The sequence below is a fragment of the Sorex fumeus genome, unplaced genomic scaffold, assembly GCF_029834395.1.
Source record: "Sorex fumeus unplaced genomic scaffold, SorFum_2.1 ptg000098l, whole genome shotgun sequence".
NCBI lineage: Eukaryota > Metazoa > Chordata > Mammalia > Eulipotyphla > Soricidae > Sorex > Sorex fumeus.
In genome coordinates this window covers 25,972,126-25,981,309 of record NW_026606155.1, presented here as the reverse complement: position 1 = coordinate 25,981,309, position 9,184 = coordinate 25,972,126, and the positions used below count along the sequence as shown (strand labels likewise).

General features: G+C 50.7%; 1 protein-coding gene across 1 annotated transcript in view; it reads left to right on the top strand.

The window, feature by feature from the left end:
• Positions 1-221: 221 nt before the first annotated feature.
• SUSD6 (sushi domain containing 6) overlaps positions 222-9,184 on the top strand; it is a 91,176-nt gene continuing 82,213 nt past the window's right edge. Inside the window, exon 1 of the mRNA XM_056133637.1 lies at positions 222-400. The gene's annotated coding sequence lies outside the window, so the exon portion shown is untranslated. The remainder of the gene's footprint in view (positions 401-9,184) is intronic.

Sequence of the window (9,184 nt, the reverse complement as noted above, 5' to 3'; positions counted from 1 at the left end):
GGAGGGGGGGAGGAAAGGCGGAGCCAAGAGGCGGCGCAGGCGCGGTGGCGGCCGCCTGCAGGCGGGGCCTCGCCGAGGGCGGCGGCGGGTGGGCGGGGCGCCCGCGCTTGTTGCGTGCGCGCTTGGCCACGCCCCTCCGCCCGCCCCTTCCCCTCCCCCGTCCGGCGGCCTCGCTCGCCGCGCCGTGCAGCTGGGCCAGTGACGCGGGCGCTGCTGCCGCCGCCGCCGCCGCTGCCACCGCCGCTCTTGCTGCCGTCGCTGCGTTCCATTCCCCCGAGCCGGCGACCGCCTCGTCCCGCAGCGCCGGCCAGACCAGGGCACGCGGGGGCCTCGCCTTGGACGCCAGCGGGCCGCGGCAGCGCACCGTCCCCTTCCCGGAGCTCGCCGGCCCGAAGCCCCGGTGAGTTGTCAAGCGCGACCGGCGGCCGAGGGGCGGCGCGGGGGGCCGGGGCCGGTGTCACCCGCGCGGACGCTGTCAGGGACGCGCCGGGGGTGGGGGGTGGCGGGGGTGGGGAAACCCCGCCGCGCGCGAGCCCCGGGGAGACTGACCCCTCTGACCCCCCCTCCCCGACAGACGCGGCGTGTGTGTGTGTGTGTGCGTGTGTGTCTGTGCGCGCGCGTGTGTGTGTGTGTGTGTGTGTGTGCCAGGGCCGCGGCCCGGGCCTCGCCGAGGAGGGCCGTGCGCGGGAGTTCCGGACGGGGAGACCCGACCTGGCGGGGGTCCGCGGGATCCGAGGGGGTAGCGGGAAGCACCCCCTGCCACCCCCCACGACCTCTGCGCCTCCCTTCTCGGCCGCTTCCTCTCTGCAGCCCACTCGGAGCCCCCAGCCGAGCCTGCGTCGGGCGGGTCGGGCTCCGAGCCGGCTGGTTTCCTGAGCCTCTCCGGCCCGGGGGAGACCCCACCCCCCTACCCCGAGTGCGTGGGCCCCCCGGCGTACGCTAGCCCCCCAGCCCCTGTGTGCGCGAGCTCCCCGCGCGCTCTCCTTGCAGTCCGAGCGCATTGGGATCGCCAAAGCCAAAAAAAAAAAAAAGGGAGAGAGAAACTTTTCTTTTCATCCGGGCTGAGACTCCCCGAAACCACTTCCTGTTTGTTGATGTACTTTCTTTTTTTTTTCTTTTTTTTTTTTTGTTTTTACTCTTGGTGTTCAGAGCAGCCTCTGCGGAGTCCCATCCAGGGCTGTGCTGAAACGGAAGTCTAAGTTAACCTGTACCCCCACCCCGTGCCGGCACGAGGGAGGGAAGGTGTTTGGTGGAGGGGGTCTTTGGAGTTCCCGGGGGGGATGGGGTGGGGGCGGCAAGGAGGCCGGGAAGGGTGCATGGATGCGAGCAGCCGCGGCTGCTGGGGCAGCGGCCCCTCCGGAATTCTTGCACGCGGGGCTTTGTTGCGCGAGCTGGCCCCGGGGGCTGGGTGCGGGAGCTGACACCCCATTGTGTAGGCATCAGAGCTGGCACGTCGGCTCTTTAACATGGAAAACTTCACGGGGGCTAGTTGGGCCAGGCCCCTCGGTTCCCCCAGGATTCCTTCAGGCTGGAATGGATGGGGGCGCACACACCTTCTGGTTCTGGGGATTCCGGCACCCACATTGTCACCATCTAGTGGAGGCTTGTTGAGACATGTCAGGCCACTGAGTTCTGCAGTCTGGGGTGGGGGCGCTTCGCAGTTGGAGCTAGACTTCTTGTTTAGCCAAGAACGAACATTTTTCAGGAGGAAAATCTCCTTTATTCCTTCTCCACCCAGTGAAGGAGAGATTTAATACAGCATTAGTAGTAGGAGTTGGGCAGGGGCCGGGAGACAGCTCAGTGCGTTGGAGCTCATGCTTCACCTCTAGAAACCTGGGTTTGATCTCCAGTGCACTGCACTCTCTTGATGGCACCAGGAGCCATCCGACCTTCCATCCCCAGCTCAGAGTTGGGGGGAGCCCCTGAGAACTACTGGGTATGGACTAAAAACCAAAAGAATAATAATAGTAACCATGCTAAACTGTTGAGGACTTACTGTTTATCAGGGCTGGAGAGATAGCACAGCGGATAGGGCGTCTGCCTTGCACGTGGCCGACCCAGGTTCTATTCCTCCACCCCCCTCAGCAAGCTACCGAGAGTATCTCCTCCACATGGCAAAGCCTGGCAAGCTCCCCCTGGCATATCCAATATGCCAAAAGCAGTAACACACACAACGTTACTGGTGCTCCAGCAAATCGATGAACAACGGGAGGACAGTGACAGTGACTGTTTACCAACTTTGTACTAAGAACTTTACTTATTTGATATCATTTAATAAACATTTGAAGTCAGTGTTATTTCTGTTTTTCCGTTTGAAATTAAAGCCAGACAGCAATCTTAGGTCACAGAGGTAGCTAATGGTAGAGTCCTTACTGTATAATTTTTTGAGGGAGGGGAGTTGCTGTGGATGGAACCCTGGGCCCTCACACATGCAAGACGAGGAGCTCTACCACTGAGCTACATTCTGCCTGGGAATACGCACATTCTCTCTCTCTCTCTCTCTCTCTCTCTCTCACTCACTCACTCTCTCTGGTATGGGGGGGGGCGCACACACCCTGCTGTGCTCAGGGCTTGCTCCTGGGTCTACTTTCAGGGCTCTGGGGACTATATGTGGTGCTGGGTGATTGAACCTGCATCAGCTGTGTACAAGGCAAGCACCTTATTCACTGTACTGTCTCTCCAGCCTCAGAATCTACACTCTTAAATACAAGATTATGCTCTTTGTAGATTGCTCTTGTTTTTGGTGAAACTGAAACTGGAATCTTCTGAAAGGTATTTCTTCATTTCTTCAGATTGTTTACTTAATCATTAACATCTTGAACATCTTTCTCCAAGGTGCACTTTTAAGGCCTTTTTGAACAACATTCTTTTTTTTCTTTTTTTTTTGGGGGGGGGTCACAGCTGGCGATGGTCAGGAGTTACTCCTGGCTCTGCATTCAGGAATCACTCCTGGCGGTGCTCGGGGGGCCATATGGGATGCTGGGAATCGAACCTAGGTCGGCCGCGTGCAAGGCAAATGGCCTACCCGCTGTGCTATTGCTCCAGCCCATAACATTCTTTCTTGCACTCTTTTTCTTTTCCATTTAGTGCTCACAAATATGTTGTGATAACAGGCAATGTGTGATATTGGGAATAATGCAGAAGAATAAGAGAAACCCAGTCATACCCCCATGGCATCTGTTGTCTTTAATGATGAATCCAGAACCTGGGGCATGTGAAAGCCATGTGCCCTATGGCTGAACTGCATCCCAGGCCTTTGTTTATTTGGAAATATGTGCTAATTTTGTTTTACTTTTTAATGAAGTAATGGGCTGGAGCAGTAGCACAGCGGGTAGGGCGTTCGCCTTACAAGCGGTCAACATGGCCGACCCGAGTTCGATTCCTCCGCCCCTCTCGGAGAGCCCGGCAAGCTACCGAGAGTATTCGATATGCCAGACACAGTAACAACAAAGTCTCCAATGGAGACGTTACTGGGCCCGCTCGAGCAAAATCAACGATCAACGGGAGGGCCTTTACCTTTACCTTTTTTAATGAAGAAGGGCCGCACTCAGCAGTGCTTAGAAGGGCCAAGATGTGCCAGGCATCATGGAATTCAGGGCCTTAGCACAAGCTTATTATCTCTTTCTTGCTTTGGACAACCTGGCAGGCTACCGAATGTAACCTGCCCACATGGCAGAGTCTGGCAAACTCCCCGTGGCGTACCCAGTATGCCAAATACCAGTAACAATGATGGGTCTCATTCTTCTGACCCTGAAAGAGCCTTGAATATGGCACTTCTTAAAATCTCAGGGCTAGGACGAAGGAGACGTTACTGGTGCCTGCTTGAGGCAGTCATCGAACAACAGGATGATCGTGATCGTGAGCACAGGCTTGGCATCTGCTCCACCACTTCAGCTATCCCCTGACCCCTGTGTTGCTAATTTTGAGCGGTGGCTATTTGCTGTTTTAGGTACCCTCTACCCAGTGAGTTAAACCTGGGGCAGTGATAAACCCTGATAGAATTAAGTTGCAATCCCCCCAGAGTGCCTTTTTGGGTATAAGAAACAAATCCTCACCTCCAGCGAGATGGGAAAAGATCTCGGGTGTTCCAAGGGGCACCTGCTCTACTTCTACCCTGCGCTGTAGGTTGTTTGGGTCCCGAGAACCAACCTTCTGTCGAAAGGCAGAGTTCAACTGGACTTGCTGAGGCCTGTCTTCTCAAAGCCCCAAATCCGGACTGATAAAAAGAAGAGGAGGAGAGGTAGAGTGACAGGTTCCAGGTGTACACTGGCAGATGCAGGTACTTCCTGGCAGGGCTCCATACGCTGGTGCTCTCCTGTAAGGAGGCATCTGTCAGTGGGGGATTTCCTCCTCTTGCTGTTGCTGGGGCAGCAGTTCCTACAGTTACACACACACACACACACACACACACACACACACACACACACTCACAGCCTCCAAAGGTAATACCCACCTGGCTGCTTCAAAGGAAGAACCTTTTGGACTGGGAGACAACTCGGGACTGAAGTACAGGCTTTGTGTGTGGGACCCCCAGGTCTAACACCTGGCATCACATAGCAGAGCACCGAGTAAGTTCCCAGGCATATCTCTGGCCCCTTCTGCTCTTTTCCATGGCCTTCGCTCTTTGGCAATCAGGTAGTTACTGCTGTGGGACTAGGAGAATTACAATACCTTTTCAAGTGGCCACCGAGTTCTTATTTCTGGTCAAAGCAAGGGGAGAATCTTCAGCTAAGTTTTTGGCCAGTAGAGAAGCGAGGCCAGGGCACACCTTTGCTTGTCTCCTGTAGTTTTCCATTCACCAGGGAACAGTTTATCAAGAGGCGGCAGCAGGACTTGAATGCCCACTCACGCATCAGAGTATCGGTCGGTCTGCTGGGGCGGATTGTGTAATGGTTACACACGAAGCTTTTCACTGAGCTTCTGCATCGACATGCAGTCTTGCTGAAGCTGATGTGCAGGTTCATTTGCCCTCTGTCTGGCTGGACAGGAGGGAAGAAACTTTGCTTAGAAGATAGTCTTTCAACCTCAAGCTGTAGGAGAGAGCTGTTTCCTTGTTTTGTGATATATATATATAGATATATCATGGGTCACGGGTCACTGTCCTCCGTTGTTCATCGATTTGCTCGAGTGGGCCCAATAACGTCTTCATCATGAGACTTGTTGTAACTGTGTTTGACATATCGAATATGCCACGGGGAGCTTGCCAGGCTCTGCCGTGCGGGCGAGATACTCTCGGTAGCTTGCCGGGCTCTCCGAGAGGGGCGGAGGAATCGAATTCGGGTTGGCCATGTTGGCCGCTTGTAAGGCAAACACCCTACCACTGTGCTATTGCTCCAGCCCATACACACACACACACACACACACACACACACACACACACACACAATTCTATGCAGGCCTGAGTGTTAAGGATTAGACGTTGGGTTAAGAGAAGTATTGGGACAAGTGCCTATATCATAATCAAATTTTTTTTGGTTTCTCCTTAAGATGCCTTCAGTATAAGGGCGAACCACGTTTCATTGCATAATGAGATCTCATTCAGTGAAATGGCCTTTAAAGTTATTAGTCTCTGGCTGGAGAGTGTGCAGCCGGCTGGAGCACATACATGCTTCCGTGCAGGAGGCCTGAGGCTGCTCCTCAGCACCGCATAGCATCCCTGAGCAGCACCAGGGGTGATTCCTGAGCACTTCTGGGAGTGGCCTCAAAACCAAAATGAAATGCAAATTAATAGAATTGGGCCTTCTTTTCCCATCTGCCATCTGTGGCAGAACCACTATCAAGATGCAGATATTTGTGAAAACCCTTAAGGGAACACTAGCGCTCTCGGGGTTGAACTCTCAGGTACAATAGAATACGTGAAGGCCTTGCTCCAGAGTAAAGGGGTTCCTTCTGATCCGCAGACAAAGCTGGCAAAGCACTTACTTGATGGATGTGCTGTGAGTACAACATCCAAAAAGTCCCCTCTTCATCTTGTTTGGAGACTTCGGGGTGGAGCTAGGAGAAGGAAATAAAAACCTTACACCACCCCCAGGAAGTGTGAGCATAAGGGAAAGGAGGTCAAACTGGCCGTCGTGAACTAGTACGTGTACATGCAAGTGGCATAATCAGTCCCCTTCTCAGGGAACGCCCTTCAGGTGGATGTGGTGCTGGAGTTTTAATGGTCATCAACTTTGATAGGCAGACATTATTTTGGCAAGTGTCTGACCTGTTGTTTTGACTAACCAGAAGACAGCTGCATGGGTTTGTAAAGGGTATGAACCAACTCGTTCTTGAACATAAATATCTGTAAGCTCGTGAGAGTCTCTGTGCAAAAATACCTGAAAAAGCAGAGGTACCTCTTGGAAGGCTTAAGGCTTGGGTATTAGCTGGATGCCTGTCAGGTACTGTGGATATTTCTTCTTTCTTGTATATTTGTGACAAGGTTGTTTTCTTTCTGTTTTAGACCTTTGACCTAAAAACTGATAGTGTGAGCTGTAAGAGATAGTAGAGTAGGTAGGGCACTTGCCTTACATGCAGCCGACTCAGGCTCAATCCACAGCACTGCATATGGTACTGAGTCCTGTGAAGAGTGAGCCCTGAGCACTGCCAGGTATGACCCAAGAGCAGAAATCAAAAGGAAACAAAACAAAGCAAGAACCAAAACAACCCCTCAGTGTTCGTCAGTGTGCATTCCCCTTTCTGCTCAGCTGAGTGTGAATGCGTCCACTCTCCTGGTGGGTCTTGCAGTGATGTCAAACTGGGTCCGTTGAGCTGAGAAAGTTGAGCTGGTCCCTTCAGGGCTGCTAGCCAGTTTCACCTCTGAGTACTTGCATGGGTACAAAACATGTAAAACTAGTGAAAATGGAAACGGATTTCACAGACTATGGTGTTGCCAGTGATGTATTCTCTCTCTCTCTCTCTCTCTCTCTTCCATTTCTGAAAGAAAAAGGGCCACTCTTGAAACCTGAAGGCTGCATACCAAGAAATCCTGCAGCACTCCGGAAATATTTTTCTCCAGCAGAAACAGATGTAGATCCCGATCACTGTGGCCTGTGTAGGTAGCTCCAGAGGGCCTCCCCAGTGGTGCTGTGTCCTCTCTCCCCCCCCCCCCCCATACCCTTACCGTGGTGTTCCTTTATGGGGGAGAGGAGTGTCAGGGCCTCAGTGTGTGAGGAGGGGAAAGCTAGCATGGGCTTCCCGATGACAGTAAGAAGAGTCGCAGTGGATTTGCAGAAGGCAGAAATTGTGACTGACAGTTCTTTGTTATTCAGAATAGGATCTTCTCTGGTGAACAATTAAATGGTTCTATATTCCTTTCTCCTGTGTTAGGAGATAGGACACAGAAATCTCAGGAGAGAGGAAAGAAAAGGAGTTCGTTCCTCGCCTCTTTCAGTTCATTCTTGAGGGGCGATAGCTAGTCTTTCCATTTCCAACTTAATGCTAGCAGTGACTCGCCTTTACCCACAGACGTTGAAGATTAGTGTGTGGCCTTGCCCTGGGTGTTGATTCTCCTTGCAGAGATTTTGTTTAGACTGGGCTTTAGCTTCTGTTACGATGAAACTGGCTTCTGGGAATGGGGATAGGAGTGTTTGTCCCATTCTTCCTTCTTTGGGCTGTTCCTGGTTGCTGCCAGTTAACTGGCTGGGTAGAAGTTTTAAGTAGAGAGCTTGAGAGGTTGGAGAGATGGTCCAGGGGAGAGGGCACTTGCCTGGCATTCAGCCAACCCCAGTCTGATCCCCAATGCCGTGTGTGTTTCCCCACACACCATCAGGAGTAATTCCTAATAGGCATCACTGGGTGTGACCTCCAAAATCAAAATAAGTAAATATGAATGTGAAAAAGAACAAGATAAACCAGGTGATTTTTCTTACTTGTTTATTTTTATTTAAAAATTCTTTTCTTTTTGTGGGGATGGATACCTCATGCAAAGTGCCTTAACCCCTGTAACTATTTCTCTGGCCCTATTTTGCATTTTAAACTGTAGTCCAGTTGTATTGACTTGAGGGATGATTAAAAGCATTTTTTCCTTTGGGTTTTTTTTTTGTTTTGTTTTGTTTTTTGGTGCTGAGAGTGAAGCTCAGGGCCTCATATATATGAAGCATGAACTCATACTGAGTTACATCCCTAGCTTAAAAGGCTTTTGTTAGTGGTGGGCCATACATTGGCAGTTTAAAGGAAACTTAGAAGACAGATGGGGATGATCACATTTCTTCCATCCTAAATCAAACAGGATTTTTTGTGCCTTACTTTTTCTGTTGGTATTTCTTATACATTCAATTTTGTATTTATTGTCTAGAATTATACATTATACCAAAATATTTCCAGTGATGACAGTATTTTAATGGATTTAAAATACTCAGTCATATACGTCAGCTTTGATTAAAATATCCCCAGATATTAAGATTAATTTGAGAGGAGGTGTAGTTTGGGCCACCCCCTGAGTTAGCCACATGTAAGTCAAGCACCTTACCCGATGTTCTCTCTCCCCCACACCCCACACCTGTAAATGGTAAAGAGTTGTCAGATGCAGCAGTGGTTAAATTCAGTATGTGTGTACTGTTGCTTAAAAATAAAAGAATAAAGAGTTTCAACATGAAGCCCTCAGATCTAAATTGAATCCTTGAGTCTTCTGGCGAGAACTTTTCCAGGAACCCCACAGAGCCCTCCTTATCAAATGTAATTTATAATTCTCAGAAGCTTGCTTTTTTTATTTTGCTTGTGAAAATTTCCAAGCCAGGTTCTGTGCACCTACTTGAAGACATCTGCTATGCTTTCTGCAGATTCCACCAGAGGGGTGGCCAGAGAGCCTTCGAGCAGCGTTGATTTGTAGGGTTGTGAGAGAAACTGTTCTTTAGAATGGCGCTCACTGGGCTCTTACTGGTGAGCCTCATTTGCACCCGAGATTAAAAATACAGATCATGCCAGACACAAAGAGGAACAGATGGTACTGCAGGGAGTGTCATTTCCTCTACAGGATCTTCCACTGGGTGGTTTTACATCATACTAGCCATCTTACTGAAATAATGCATTTCCTCCTTTTGCCCTTGTCCTAATTGCAATTGCTAGCATTCAGTAGCTGGTCTGATTTTTCTCTGCTCCTAGAACTCTCTTGAAAGTGTGTATGTGTAGGTCTCCTAATTTTATCACAGAGTCAAGGTGGTTCCACCCCAGAGAAATGTAGGACATTTACCTTAACCAGATAAGC